The sequence below is a fragment of the Lethenteron reissneri genome, chromosome 31, assembly GCF_015708825.2.
Source record: "Lethenteron reissneri isolate LAM-NWPU_2019-01 chromosome 31, ASM1570882v1, whole genome shotgun sequence".
NCBI lineage: Eukaryota > Metazoa > Chordata > Hyperoartia > Petromyzontiformes > Petromyzontidae > Lethenteron > Lethenteron reissneri.
This window is the reverse complement of record NC_083809.1, coordinates 2267-15978: the sequence shown is the minus strand read 5'-3', so window position 1 is coordinate 15978 and position 13712 is coordinate 2267. Positions and strand designations below refer to the sequence as shown.

At 46.7% G+C, this 13712-nt stretch overlaps 1 protein-coding gene across 1 annotated transcript in view; it reads right to left on the bottom strand.

Moving 5' to 3' along the window:
- LOC133349611 (uncharacterized) overlaps nt 1–12608 on the bottom strand; it is a 45972-nt gene extending 33364 nt beyond the window's left edge. Inside the window, exon 1 of the mRNA XM_061563170.1 lies at nt 12527–12608. The gene's annotated coding sequence lies outside the window, so the exon portion shown is untranslated. The remainder of the gene's footprint in view (nt 1–12526) is intronic.
- Between the last annotated feature and the right edge of the window lie 1104 nt (nt 12609–13712).

The window sequence follows — 13712 nt, the reverse complement described above, 5'->3', positions numbered from 1 at the left end:
AGCGTGGCTCCTCCTCGACATCCACGGCAAGGGAGTTTCACCGACCCGCCTCTCTCCACAGCGCTGGGTTACAGGCGTTCCGCCACACGAACCACCGTGTCGCCGCTCTCTCCCGTTACGACTGCACGGCGTCTGTGCGCATGGGCCTCGAGTGGAATTAAGCTGCTGACACGATCATTGCACCCTTTGGTTTTAAATGAAGGTCTGGGTTTTTAGTGTAATTTTTACCTATCAATCTGGTTACACACTGAAATCGGAATAATAACACTGGATTACCCATATCTGTAATTGACAATATAATGATAGTAATACACTATTTGCAACTAATTACTTCACAACACTAATCACTTTTACCAGGTCTACCGATTGAAAGAAACTCACAGTTGTAATGGGCTGTTTTCCCAGTAAAGCAAAGACAAGTGGCTGACTGATAGCAACTACCACACATTATCACATTCCATATAACTGGTAAAACGAATTATTTCGTGTGTTTTCGGGTACTGAAACGTTCCTGAATAAGCTCCCAAAGCACATGGATGTGGAGCGAAACGTTGGACACCATGCTGAACACCAACCCGCAGTAGATTCTGAAAACACATCGGACTGCAACCGCGAAAACATATCCAGCAATAAATAGTATGGCGAGAACAGTAATAGCCCTGCGCTTACACAACTATGGGTATTCTAACGGTGTCAAGATTTCCCTGTGCAATTATTCTCAACGTATCTCCACGGAAGTCAAATAGAGGACGCTGAAGGAAATGTAATTGATGCGGTAAAACCAGCAAGCGACTGCAATGCGTCAAGCTGGTGAGAGAGAGAGGGGGGGGGACGGGCGGGTGGGAAGAGTTGGTAGGTGGGGAGAAAAAACAGCACGGCGGAAGATCTTGACAATTTGCGCAGAGCTCGTTCGTCCAATAAACGACGCTGTCGAGGCAACCGACATCTGCTGCCACGGTGGTTACCCGTCACTTGCCGCCGCACGTAGTGAAATTAAATCCGGAAACTCCGCGCCCCGCAAAGGATTGCGTTATTGAAATCGATTTGGAGCAGACGTAGGCGAGCTGCACTTCCACTTCAATCAATGAGCGTTGGCTGTTTTGACGACGCCCCTGGCAATTAGCGTCACGATTATTCAAGAGATGAGCGTGTGGAGCAAACCGCATTTGAGAAAGTTAAGTTCTGTTTCATGGCTCATGAGAGATTCACGTGCGAGTATTTTACTGGCTCATTTGTGTATGCAGGCGTATGAAAACCATAGATGCTTTCCCTTGTCATTTCTTTTCATGTACTTTGTAAATATTTCAAAGTATAACGATATTAGGCAACCTTTATTTATCTGCTACGATATCACTGAGGTTAAGGGACTTTTCTCTGGCCGCGTCTCAATGACATTGTTTGGCAATGTTTTGCACGTGGGGAGAAATTGAAGTGGCCGAAAGAAAGCCCACACATGCAGGTCACATACACACTTGCTGCACTACCGTCTACTGGCCAGTAGGGAGAGCCTTGCAAGCACAATAATCTATGGATGATCCCGATTTAAAGCCTTCGTGACTGCAGGGATTCATCTTCTTGGTTCTTTCGGTAAAGTCACGTAGAAGGGAAATAATAAAATAATAAAAATAAAACACAATAAAATAATTCTCACGACGTTTCGGCCACAACGCGACGGCTGCTTGCGTTGTGGCCGAAGCGTCGTGAGAATTGTTTTATTATGTTAAATTGTATTATTTTATTATTTCCCTTCTACGTGACTTTACCCGAAACGTCGTGAGAATTATTTTATTATGTTTTATTTTTATTATTTTATTATTTCCCTTCTACGTGACTTTACCGAAAGAACCAATAATATGGATGATCCATCAACCCCCCCCCCCCCTTCTGCAAAGCATCGAGCTCGAGGCATGCGCCACAATGTCCAGCCATTACGGATTAGCTCCTAAAATTAGAATGCCATGAGCGTTAAAAATTTTTTTTAAAGCATCTTCCACTTTCATTTGACACCATATGACAACCCATTTAAAAGCAAACGAGGGTAGAGTGGTTGGTGCTCTGTACTATGAACACAGCAATCAAAGTTAGATTCTCAGCCAGAGCTGTTATCTGCACCTCGTCCAGCCTGAAACCCCTCTTCACAAACCATCACAGACGAGTGGTGAAGTATGTCCGTAGAACCCCTCCTCCCCATGACCGACACGGTGTCGGAAGGCCATAATAGTCGAGCAGTGGACAACCATATACAAACAAAGCAAAATCACGTATCCCAAGTCACTAACATTGACGTGAAATATTTCACGACCAAAAGTGTAACGATAATAATAGGTTACAAAAAACATTTTTTTTTTACTTTGAAGGCCTTTCTGGTAAACCAAAAAACAACTCATTATATCCATGCAGCATTTGTATCAACAAATGTGTATGAATAAATATTGCGTCACGGCCTACACAGGTGTTAACATTTTCGTGAGCGAGTGGCTCAATCGGCAGCTGTCGGCCCAACACAGTTTTATAAATCAGCTTAAAAAAACCACGCCAACATCCGCACTCTTCACAACTTTGCACAGCTGTCAAAATGTCAAGAGTCGGCAAGCATACCTCCACGCCAGTTAAAGTTGCGGAAACCTCCTCCGGGCAACTTGGATTAGAATGCGTGATTTTATTGCTGTTGTTGTCATTTCACTTTTCACATTTCCGCAAAAGAACCACATTCATTTCAATTGCGCAGTGCGGCACTTGGCCGTCGGTGGAATTTCCAGCGGGGAATTTGGATTGTGGACCCGATGTTTGGCTTTTAACCATTCGCAAGAGCTGGTGTCAGGGCCAGTGCATGTGTAGTAAGTATATATGGAGGCTTGACGACAGGATCGGAGGCACACTTATTTATTACACCAACACAGTTATTACAGGTCACTTGGCTACAGGGATTCTCGACAGCTAACCCCTCTAACCTATACCAATTTCTCCACTACGGGACTAGGGGAGGCTATCTGTCCCAGCTTGGTTAAGCTGGGATCCCGGCTCCCTGAGTCACCAGACCAGCTTCGTCTGGGCTCTCGGGGCCACGCCACCGGCTTGCCCTGGTCGGCCCTTATAAGGACAGCGAGCCAGGGGAGCTCTGGGGCCTACACTAGCTGGTCTTCCGTCTTCTCTGGTTAAAGCTGAGTCCCGACCTCGAGCCCTCGAGCTCATCACCTTTTATAGGACTCGCCCCCGAGGGGGGGGGCCCGTGGGGGATACACATGCGGACGTCGGTGCGAGCGCCACCCTTGTGTACGGCCGTAACCCCGCCCCTTGTGTTTGTTGGCCATCCGTGGCCATGCATAATCACACCTCAACATTCGTAGCCATGCGCAATTACACCTCTACACATGATTACAGGGATGGAACTTGTGACCATCTATTTTTATAACCTCCAGTAATATCTGAGTGTTGGAGTGAGATGCCATGCTCCAAGTGGGGTTGGGTGTTGCTCACCTTCTTTGGCAGTCGTGAGCCAGCAGTCAAACATTTCACTTTGCGAAGGAGGGGGACAGGTCTCTAACAAAACAACCACTACTTTGCGTACTGTATAGCGTGGTCCTGATTGTGGTGACACTGGAGGGATTTTAGAATGAGTTCACAACTCAATAAAAAATTTCGCTCCAGACCTTTCCAAATGAGATACACCCACCCTGCGAATTCGCCACTGTGCCACATATGCTGTAAAAGGTGAAATAAAAAAATGATGCAGTCCTGCGATTTCTTGCTCATGTCACTGATGGCAGAAAACGGCCTCCACTCAGAGGGTACTTGGCCTATTCTTCCACGAAGGCCAGACATCTTGTAAGAGGTGCGAGTAATAATAATAGTTCAATTTGTAACGCGCGCAAATTTGCAGACGTAGTGGCCGCAACTCAGAGGTGCGGAGCCAAGCTCAGAGTAGCTCGAAAGCATGATTGTAGAGGTGAGTTTTTTTAAGTCTCTCTTGAAGGAAGCGATTGAGGTGATGCTGCGAATGTGTAGAAGGATATAGTTCCTACACTTTATCCCATAACTGACAACCTGCTGATTTCCTGCAGTAATTGTGGTGTAACCATTTGTACTGCTCGGTGGACAGAGGCAGGGAGAGGTGGATTTAAGAAACCTGCAACTGCCACACTGAGTACAGTAAATCGAACCGGCGACCGTTGGATTGCAAATCCATTGTGCTAACCATAACACCAAATATATTGTACTCCCCCCAACATCCAAGAAAAGCATTAATGTTTCTCAAGACTCAGGTACTGCTTTGCCACGTGAGTCCAATTTCTCTTGGAGTAATTGTACAGGTGGGAGGGAAATTCACGCGCACACAAAATACAACGAGCAATACAACGGTGCCTGTCAGAAACACACACCTGCCATAATGCCTGTTGCAGGCACATTCACTGACAAGCAGGAAGTGTTGTTTCACCATAGCTGTCATTCCTGCTTGAACCACTTACGCCGCCTAAAAGCCCAAGCCAAACACTCTCATATTAATTAGATGGGATCGAATAGGCGAGGTCTTCATGAGGTAGTCTGTAAATGGAAGTAGACATCTTGATATGGATCGTTGACATGCTATTTTTCCTCCTTCCAGGATATCCAGTAGACAGTAGGATAGTCCTGAGACTTTGACGTGTCCCTATGTTAAACGACTATCAACTACTTTCCCGTGCCATTATAGCATTGATCGGTATTGTTGACATTTGGCAAATGTGAATCATGTATTTGCCAAGAATAAAATGGCCTTGATTTTTGTTGTACAGTATATATAAAATATCTGCATAACGTTTGAGCTGCCTAACAGGTATTCAAACTTGGTGCTTGTCAATTTTCAAATTTGGTTCTTGTGAGTTTTCTAATTTGGTTCTTGTGAATTTTAACGTCAATGTATGCTATATAATATCCACGATTTTCAACAGTCACCTCTGTCGTTTGTAACATACGAGGCTTTACGTCTTCCCGTTTCAGAATTTACAACTGCACTTGAAAGGCTGGAGAATTGATGCTAAGGAGCGTGTGATTAACGCCGTGTTTTACGCAGTATAAAGTTTGAGTTATGAGTTTATAGTAAGTGGCAGAGGTGGGACAAAGTCATTGTTATGCAAGTCCAAGTCGAGTCTGAAGTCATCAAATTCATGACTCGAGTCTGATTCGAGTCCAAGTCACATGACTCGAGTCCACACCTCAGAGGTGGGACAAAGTCATTGTTATGCAAGTCCAAGTCGAGTCTGAAGTCATCAAATTCATGACTCGAGTCTGACTCGAGTCCAAGTCAAATGACTCGAGTCCACACCTCTGGTAAGTGGAAATGGCGGTGGACATGCCAGCCAGTGAACAGTTGGTGTGCAATTTGTTTGTATTGTTTTTAATGGATAAAGTTAAATAAACATGCAGACACGTGTGCATTTAGGAGAGACGAAATTAATTTTTTATCTGCAAACGAATGTTGAGCACCTTTTAAGAAGAGGCACACAAGGGCAAAACAATTTGAGCACGGGGCTACATTCCTTGTATACTTACAGCACACTAATCATTACCATGGCTATAAGCTATTGTGCCCCCTGGCTACAATCATAATGCTCTTAAGAAGCTCAGTACATTTTAATGGATAAAGCAATTATGTAGCGGACGGCATAGCCACAAGAGAGCCTCAAAATCATCTCGGGTTGCACAATGGACTCACAACCGAGAAATCAATGGGTTCAATTCCAGGCCAAAATCTCAGGCAAGAATCTCGAGCTCACATTGTAAAGTGCAACTTGCCATGAGGTCATCGTCGACTCGTAGGGTCTCCCTCATTGGTGGCCTTGATTGAATAGTAAGAATTGCACATTCCAATGGCAGGGGTTAGTATGTGCACAGGAAAGCAACCAAAGACATTCCACATATTGATACTAAGGCGCTAACCTCAAAACGAGGCAGTGGATCTTAACCTTTACTGCAGCCTTGCGCCCCTTTGGTTCTCAATCGTAAATGTAAAATGTTTATAAACACATAGGCTTGATGAAACAAAGTAGTTGTACTTACGTGCCCGTGCTTAATTTGTGTTTTGATGATTTACCTTCTATGAAAATCTGGCCATGGCTCGCACCCCCAGAAAGGGCATCTCGCAGCCCCGGGTTAAGAGCCACTGAGCTAAGGTCATAACTTGTAATTGACCAGAGTCGAGCGTTCTCTAAACACCGTGTGTTGATTGCAGCACACATTCTCTGACAGACCACACCGATGGTGTCGTAGCAGTGGAATCTGAAACTTATTATAAATGAGTGGATGTCACATCAGAAAAAGGAACGACATCTGGGTGACATTAAACAGGGGCAAATTATAGAAGTGGGCTCCCACCAGGTTTAAAATAAATAACACTGGGTTGTTGAGTTTTTCCAGCAAAGGGGCACTGGGAACGATATTACTCAGTCCCCCTCGATGGACGATGGGTGTGGCCACTGCAGCAAGATCTGTTATGCAGTGTTTAACAAAAAGCCATTTCATACTTTGGCACACAGTCAATATGCAACAAAAAGTGCTAAACTGCACTCTCATGCGCTAAAATACGACATGGCAAGATTGCAGCTTTGACCGCCACCCCACCATGTGCCACCCACTTACCCGAGATGCATTGTGCTTATAATTTCAAGTCTTTGATTATAAAAGGTCGACACGGTCTTGAGAAAGAAATGCATTTGACAAAAGCGTGGCTTTAGAGCACTCGACCTAATGGGTGGTGCCCAAGGCTGTTAGCCTCACGGGAGAGATATAATGTGTTTGGGCTTGGCTTGTACTTGTTTCTGTATGGATCAGCCTCAGAAATATTCCATTCTCTTTCATCTGCTGCCATCCTCGAGGTAGATTCCAAGTGTCTATGCTCCGGCACACACTAGGGTGGTGATCGCATCCTGTTTACAAACATCAACCACTTGTAAAATTCCAAGCACATCCACAGGATGGCGACCGTTTGACTTGTGACAAATCAGTTGGCATGTTACGAATCTCGGCGGCGGCGACGATGGGCTGGTTCCACAGCCCCCGACGGGGATTTGCAACTCGCAACATTCAAACGGTGAGGCTGACATCCATGGTGGCTGAACTAAGAACTTCCAATGGCCGGAATTTCCGCACGGGTGCAGACGATGGGCGATCGCGGATGGAAGCACGTGAGCTTGCCCGCAGTGTCACTCTGCGCAGTGGGGCAGCCACTGCCACGGATGCGAGCGGCCATTTGGAACACGATACTTATTCGGCTGATGGAAATTATCCAACTTTGGGCGATTTTAACAGGGTACCAATTATTTTTTCTCATCAGGAATAAATGTTCTCAGACTTTTTAAAAAACACTGTTAACTAAATGAGCTCGTCCGGTTATAAAGGTAGTTAATGAATTCACGAATGTGACGATTAACCCGCTCACATTTTCACGATCGGTGAATGAAGAAGCTGCCACTTTCTGACACATTGCTGAGACTTCAGACTTTAAAATCCCCCCAAAAAATGCCTGCAAAATGCTGCACGGGAGCAAGCGAAATTTGCACCTTGCAGGAGGAAACACGCTTCTTGCTGCAAACACAGCAGGCATATGCGCAGTTGTTACAGGGTGTTCTTTTTGTTTATTAAAAGTTTGCTCCATTCCAGCGAGTTGAGGTGCACGTCTTCTAATTATAAATGAGGCGGGGGGGGGGGGGTGCGATTCCTCCACCCCGACACTCCGTATTAAATCCCCTCACTTCTTTCATCCGTCCCTTCTCGCGAGAAACATTTCTGGTTAAAGATGCCAACCGTTTGTGGCTTTATGTCAAAATAATGGTCCCTGCAAGGGATAATGACTACGCAGAGCAGCCCCAGCAAAACACGGCCCCGCGTGGAACGTATAGGCTGGCGACGTCCAATATTAAGGGTCCACCACCAAACAGGCAATGCTTGTGGTGCAGTGCAAACCTGCCACGCGTCTCAATGTCAATCGGGTTACGCTTCTTGTATTTGAAAGCTTCCGCTGTAATACTCCGTGCATGTGCGACGAGGACCAACGGATGAGAGAGTCGATAAGTAAGTGGGTCAATTCTCAACCATCAGTCACGGGCAGCGCGATTCATCAGGGGAGGCGGGCGGTTGCAAGGAGGCCTTGCAGCTTCAACAAAGAGCCACAGATGACTGACGCACACCCCCCCGCCTGCTCCCCCCACACCCCCCCGCACCCCCACACCCCCCGCACCCCCCCACACCCCCCCCCCGCTCCCTCTCACCCCCCCGTTCCTCCCCACCCAGGAGGGAATGAACGGGACCCACTCAGTGCGTCGGGCAGACATAGGCCAACACCCACGCAGATATCCGTGATGCGATAGCTGCCTCGTTCCATTCGAATCTCCCGATAGCGAGGTGGCTCGTTTTGCATTTAGGTTGGAACATTCGAAGCAAGTGCACACAGATGACTGAATGCTGTAGTGGGAGATTGGAAGGACGCGAGTTCAATCAGGGTCGAGTGTCCGGACCGCCCATCGTCCCCCCCACCTCCCCACTTTGTGGGAAGCGACGTTTGGAATATTACCGGTGTGACTGACCGGTGCCATGGGAATGTGTAATTTCCACTGAGCAAAGGGCCACCGATGGCCGTGATAAACCACCCCGTGTTTGTACGTGCCGTGGAGACACTTTGCTTTGACTACAAATTCACCGCACGATTTTCTTTGCCCCAAGCATCACAGACAGGATCTCCAGAAAAGTCCAAACACTCAGTTGAGGCTAACCTTGGTAAAGGATTATTATTATTTTAGACTGCATGGACTAAACAGTTACATACCTTTAGCATTGCAATCGTGGCAATTAAATGGTGGACCGGCAAAGTGTGCCATCTCCTGTAAAGTGAACGTTAAAGACCCTGTGATATTTTCACAAGAGCAGGTTATCGCGTGCTCACTATCCAAAATGTGAGCATTACCAATGGATAAACTTCACGGAAATAACAATGGTCTCTGCATGAATAAAGTGTCCGAGAAGGATCTATTCCATCAAACAAAATGTATCAACGTTCAAGTTCATCATCCACATCGGACTGCTGGACCCATGTTTCCTAGGGGCATGTGTTTAGGCAAGACAATCCCTGGACAAGATTCAACTTCTACGAGTCTCATCAGCAGGGTGTGACGCATTTAACAATGCTGCCAAGCTGTCTGGTGTTATATGCAAGGCGGCACATGATTAGTTGCTACGGTCCGTTATGCATTCCTTGCAAGAGATATGCACCGCAATCGACTCGCTCCTAGATAAATGGATACCGAGTTACTAATAAACAGGCACGCTGTATTCTGTTGCATGTGTGCATATACAAAATATATGTACGTACATAAAAAAAACTGGCCGAATTATATACTGGATGTGAACCATGAATTAAATTGAACATCGTTGACGTTAAAAGGAATTGACCTAACATGCAAGTGCAGTCACTTTGTAACACATTCCTGCGGAGGGAGCTGGTAGGAACGTTGGGTTGCTCGGTCAATGTCCAGGTTCAATGGCGGCGTGGTGTATTATGCAAATATAGCCGACTGTGAGGGCGGGCACAAGCCGGCGTGAGTAGGTTAAACATTGAGTTTTATAAGGGCACCACGGGGTGACCAGCCCCTCCCCACCCAGCCCCACCCCACCCTCCTCTCCCCACCCAGCCCCTCCCCACCCTCCACACCCAGCCCCTCCCCACCCTCCCCTCTCCACCCAGCCCCACTCCTCCCAGGACGGACGGACACAATAATCCCCTGTAGGCTGGTGTAACCAGGAGGTTCCTACCAGTATAAGACAACATACGTATGTGTAATGGGTTCAACTGAGTCGCAGATGTAGACTTGGAGGCAACACATTTAATAAGTTCCAACACACGGGGTAACTTTCCCCTTAACATAATAACAACCTATGGTGGTGACCACCAGGCTAACTACACTAGTTACTACACTAGTTACCACCACCAGGCTAGCTACACTAGTTTACAATGTAACTGCTACTATTGACCGACACCAAACAGTTTCGGCCTGGGACCGCATGTTGGAGACTCGTTGAACGGAGAACGTTGACAAAGGTTTCTTCCAGGATGAACAACAACCCTGGTCCCTCTAGGGACCCGGCTCATATTCTCTGTGGCGTGGCTGGCTCCGCCCTTGGCCATGTCCACCTTCCAGAATCCTCAGGAAGGATCTGGGTCCCAATCATGTGACCAGCCCTAGCCCCCTCCTGGGGCCCCTTTGTAGACTTAACTGGTCACGTGTCCTCTCGTATAAACCAGAGTGCCATGGCCGAACATAACCCTACCCTTCGGCCGGCACCCACACACCCTGTCCTGTAGGGTCGGCACTGCACGCAAAGCGTGGTGCCATCTCGCGCTTTGCAAGTGTCTAATTCAATCATTCAGACTTAAAAAACATGTTGTCTATTACTGCTCATTTTGGAATCCTCTGTGAAACTGATGAACCACAGGAGGCTGTAAGGCCTAGGGGCAGCACAAAACTGGGAGGCACAATACCCTAATCCAAGATTTTGTCAAGCACTTTTCTTCTGTGCAATGCGCCTAGCACACTGCTCCGCTATGAGCTAGGGCCTTTGCCCAAAACATCACCTGTTCCACGGTGCCAGAATGTGCCGAGTTTCTTTTGCAAATTTGCACCACTGCAAACGCAGTATCACACAATATCACACAATATCACACAATATTATATCACGGTTCTTTCAATTACATTGCAGCTTTGCGTTTCATACGAAGTCGGGCTTTAGGGTCTGCCCTGCAACAACAAGCAATAGGGTTTGGTGCTCATTTCAATTGACAGCACTGACCCAGTCGTGGAAATTACATATTTATGTGGCTTGGATCAGTCTATTCAAAATGAAACCACCTCTGACTTTCCATAAAGTGGAACTGATTTTATTCCACCCTGGAAGAAAATTAAGATCAGATTATCATTAGTCGTCATCATTGTAATCAAGATCATCCTCTGTATGAATTTATCCCAAGTCATCAGCAGACATTATGTGGAGAGACCGGTCGGTCCCTTTAATAAGAAAGTAGAAGAAGTAGTTTCACTGTTGGCTCAAGCCCAGCAGTGGAGATTTGGGCATCACCCAACACTCATTTGGGCAAGCGGGACAGCTGACTTTTTTACATAGCGAGAGTGGTTTTTCCACTCGCAACACTTCTCATTTCTGATCAACAGCCCCTGAGCCAGTTTGGGAAATAACACATTCCTTTGGGAGGGGTTAGGCAATGTCACAGCACAACCACTGTTGACGTCCCATAAGGTGCTACTCGTTTACATAACGAAGGGGGATGAAGATTGTGGGTCGAGTTTGACTTGGATTTTGGCTCAACTTCCAATTGGGAGCCGTGCACTCTAACCACAGTACCACTTAGCTGGCTGTGTGCTAATGTAGTATATATACTTACACATATATTGCTCAAATGAGACAAAGATTCCCATATACCCGACCTACACTATTGGGACAAGTGTTATTAGTGAACCTCTATTGAGACCGGCACTGCACACAAGGGGTGGGTGGGGTGTGGCCAGGATCATGCCCAACCGCCTTTGTCTTCCCAGTGCTGATGTTTAAACACTGCACCAAGTACTCATTTAAGGCAAAGTCATCTTCGCGGAGGTCCAGGTACGGTTCAGATATTCACCACCGTTGTTGGCCATGAGCGAGAATGTAACTCGTGTCGCTGGCTTCGTGGCATTGTGCTAACTATTTACGCTCTCCCCGGTTTGCACACAACAGCCACCGCCGTTCACCACGAAGCGGCGGTGACGTCACCACAGCACCTGTGCCAGGCGAGATGCACTTCGAGGCCACGTGAAGTGTCGAAGGCTCGCTCGCAGGAGGTCATTTGCACACACACACAGATACTGCTCCATATGTGAACTATTGCATAAAAACACGTTACTGTAGATTTCATTAATAGTCTACACCAGAACCCATAGGCAGTATTCTACTGATTATCATGCTAAATAGCAGTCCACACAATTAAAAGTGTGCACGCTAAGAAGACACGCGAGTATGCCAGATGCACAGTTATATTGGCGAGCAGCTGGTCATATTAATGTGAGGCTGTTCCCTGCATCGTGGTGCAGCGATCTGCAGACGGAATATAAAATAGGGACACGACAAACCACATTCGCCACATCTCACTTTAAAATACAGCTTGGCCAAGTGTATTTTTTTTTTGCAAACCAAAGGCACATACATCTCTTTGTGGCAATGGATTAAAAGCCACCCATGGTCATGGTGGAAAAAAGAAAAGAAAAAAACATCTTACGGCTACTCCCCGCATACTAATGGTGCCCGATTTTTTTTTTAGATTTCACAACACACTTCCATGTCAACATACAAAAATACACCACGACAGAAATAAACTAGAGCACCAGCAACGGCAGCCGCGGATACTCTGAACCCAGTGGAGCGTTAACATTGTACGTTATATTTCACGAAAGAATAAATGTAAACACTCGACTTCGGTGCCAAAAAAGCAGTGGAATTGTAATAACCTTACCGAAGTGCGCAGCTGATTAGTATTCCCGGGCCGGAGGATAGGCAGAGAAGACTTGGCTGCTGAGATAGTCGCTCTAAAACACAGCCTGAGTGAGCGGAGAGCTGGTCTCTTATCCTGACGTCGTCACATACACGCACGCCACCCCCTCCACTCAGCCAGCAGGGTGGTGTTGTGAGCGGAGGGCTCAGCTAACGGTTTGAATGTAGGCGAAACGTCTACTCTGTCCATTTCCAGGGTTGATACAACATTTGTACTGCTTTGTAGGAAGTCAACTAATTTATCCCATGATGGGTATAGTGTCCATTATGGGAACGGAAAATTTCAATCAATAGTTCAGGGCTGCCAATGGAGATGATCTGCCAATTGCCCACTAAGCATAGTGGAACCCATAATCTATTCCTGCATGACAATTCACGTTAATCCAAGAAAAAAAATTATACAATGTTTCTTAATTACTTCATTGCATGTTTATATTGTATGTTTGTGAGTGGGTGTGCCGGAAAAGGTCCTGGAAAGGATATTCAACATCGCCTTGCGAGGCACGCTGAAGAGAGGCTTGCGGAACCCCAATGCGGTTTTCAGGAAAGGGTGGTCCTGCACAGATGCCATATTTTCTGTCCGTCTGCTACAGCAGAGGTGTAGAGAATTCCAACAAGACCTCATCTCTGCTTTATTGACCTGGTCAAGGCCTATGATACCATCAGTAGGCCTGGGCTCTGGGTTGTTCTTCGTGCTTTCGGAGTCCCTGACCCTCTGCTCACGATCATTAAGGACCTTCATGATGGTGAGTGGGCCCGGGTAAAACTACGTGGCCGGGAGTCAGAGCCATTCCCTGTACACCTTGGCGTGCGACAGGGATGTTCCTCTGGCTCCCACATTATTTAATATCTATTTTGTCCACATAGATTGTGAAGCCTTCAATAGCTGTACCGGGGAATTTCCATTTGGTACAGATATAATGGGAGGCTGATCGATGCCCGGGTGCGGTCAAGGGATGGCTCCCTATTGGTCAACCCACGTTATGTATGCCGATGATTTGGTAATTGCTGCTCATTCAGAGAAGAAGTTGGATACGCTGCTGCTGAAACTGGAGCTTGCCACTAAGAGGTGGGGCCTTACCATCAGCCCCACCAAAACTAAGCACCTGCTGGGTATTTTGTACCATCGGACACTCCACTCCCACAAC